This window comes from Barbatula barbatula (assembly GCF_947034865.1).
Source record: "Barbatula barbatula genome assembly, chromosome: 24".
Classification (NCBI taxonomy): Eukaryota; Metazoa; Chordata; class Actinopteri; order Cypriniformes; family Nemacheilidae; genus Barbatula; species Barbatula barbatula.
Genome location: NC_136787.1, coordinates 4,668,049 through 4,670,453, shown reverse-complemented (window position 1 = coordinate 4,670,453; position 2,405 = coordinate 4,668,049). Strand labels below are relative to the sequence as shown.

General features: G+C 37.3%; 1 long non-coding RNA gene across 1 annotated transcript; it reads right to left on the bottom strand.

The window, feature by feature from the left end:
* Window positions 1-562: 562 nt before the first annotated feature.
* Window positions 563-1,708, bottom strand: LOC306889127. The gene is made up of 3 exons (XR_013786170.1): window positions 1,603-1,708; window positions 1,396-1,482; window positions 563-704 (listed from the first exon to the last, which is right to left on the bottom strand). It is a non-coding gene; the product is annotated as an uncharacterized lncRNA (long non-coding RNA).
* Window positions 1,709-2,405: the final 697 nt, after the last annotated feature.

Here is a 2,405-nt window from a genome sequence, read left to right as displayed (position 1 = left end):
TATTTTTGAAAAATCGATGATGACGCAATCTGCACGCTTACGTCCTTGGTTTTGCCCATTGGAGGTTATTGGACACTGTGAAATTTGAAAATTTGTGATAAGCACATAAGCCATGACTTACCGCTGTTGTAGAGTGAAGAGATCTGTTGGACTAACAAATTATAACACTAACAAATTATTGTGGTGAAAAGTTATTGTATATATTAAGGATGCATTTAATGTATTGCTAGCGACTATTCACACTATCGGACAGCCAATGACCAGGGCAGATAATAATCTGTCAATCAAAAAGAAGGCGGAACGCATTGTGATTTGTGTTGTTTGTGGAATTATATCAAGGTGACAATAAAAACTAAAATGCAGTCTGTAAACTATGCACTGCTACATTTTCACGAGTTGTTCTGTCACTAGAACTTTTAACCTGACCTTAAACCTTAAAGCTTCCACGGAAATGAAGATGAGCTGAAATACGCTATATCTAAAGAAATCTGAAACGACTGTGGCGAGCATCAAGCAACACAGACACAGGTAAGTACAATTTGTACCCCGGAGGGTGATTTATTAACAACAATACGCTGGGTGCGGAGTAAGGTGAGCAGTGGGGAAGTAGCTCTCCGGTCCCAGCGGCGGTGAAACAGTGCAAACAGTCCGGGGTGCAGTGCAGAGTGGTGGATGTGGCTGCCGATCGTCTCAGGCGCTTGTAACTGAGGAAAGAACAAACACACAGTAAGCATTAAGGGTTTCTCTACGGGAGAACGAGCTCACCCTTTCCTTCTCCTTCTCAGCTTATATGCTGTCCTCGTAATGAGGCGCAGGTGTAGACGATCGGCAGGTGTGGCTGCTTGAGTGTGGTGTTTCCATGGCAACGCTGATTGGCCATTGGTCCGCTCGCCACACGACGTATAAAAAGCATGGCCTTAATAATTCTTCTAAATAAAAACCTGCTAAATAATTAAATTATTATTCTAAATAAAAACCTGCTAAATAATTAAATTATTATTCTAAATAAAAACCTGCTAAATAATTCAATTATTATTCTAAATAAAAACCTGCTAAATAATTCAATTATTATTCTAAATAAAAACCTGCTAAATAATTAAATTATTATTCTAAATAAAAACCTGCTAAATAATTAAATTATTATTCTAAATAAAAACCTGCTAAATAATTCAATTATTATTCTAAATAAAACCTGCTAAATAATTCAATTATTATTCTAAATAAAACCTGCTAAATAATTCAATTATTATTCTAAATAAAACCTGCTCAACAATATAATAATTCTTATCAATTCTAAATATTTAAATGATTAAATAGCGGTATAATTGAGAATTTGTACGGGTGCATCCTTGATATATATATATATCGTGTGTATGTATGTGTGTCATATAATACGTGAGACATCTCAGAGGGTCTTTCGGGCGATTTCCAAGATTCCTCCGGCTATCAACGTTTCCTTCTAGAGAGTGTAGCACACAGTTTCTGATAAACATGAAAAATAGAGATTCGCGTTAGAAGAGCTCTGACAACTTGTGTCATTTAAGAAAAATGTCTAACAAATGTTCTTGATTTGTTCAAATTAAAACACATTCATACACTCACCTTCGCTGGCGTTTCTCTACACGACATCCAGCTTATCTGGATTTTTGGACATTCCATGACGGCTTTTACACGTCCACCTTCAAACAACAGAACACAACAGATCAAAGTTCTATGAACTGCAGGGAACTTTTTTTCGGGATGCTGGGAAGAATATTCTGGCCCTCAGGTTTTATATCAGGTTGAACACCAGCACCTGCATAACATCCGATTCATTACACATATTAAAACAAGAAATACACACCTTATTACTTTTCCTACATTTAATCTGTGTTGATGAAACATGCTTTGGAAATAAACAAACTGTAGGATGAAATCAGCTTTATATGACATTAACAAGCTCACCTCTGGGGTTTAAGGGAGGAAGGGGTTTGGACTGTTGGGAACTAATGTTCCCACAATCCTTTGAGGTCGCCTCCGATTTCATATCGAAGCTCCTATAAGCTGGCACGGGTCGGTGCTGTCCACCAAGTCCTACAAAACATCAGAGTTATGACATGGAATAAATACCTTATGAATTTCATTCATTCAAGTTTTTTACAACATTAAAATGTCTCAATTTAGATTTTGATTCTCGTTTTAGCAAGTCTGCTTAGTTTGGTTTCATAAGCTCTCCATTGATGGTAAACGGATCGAGGTTGTCGGACTGCTGGGAATCAATAATGTTCCGACAGCCCTTTGAGAGGACGTGCAGATCTTTACACCTCTTACCATGTGGGATGGCCGGCCGAACATCAGCACCAGCATATAACATCAGAGTTGTTACACATTAATACAGTGTAAATGTACCTCTTGTTTTTAACTTC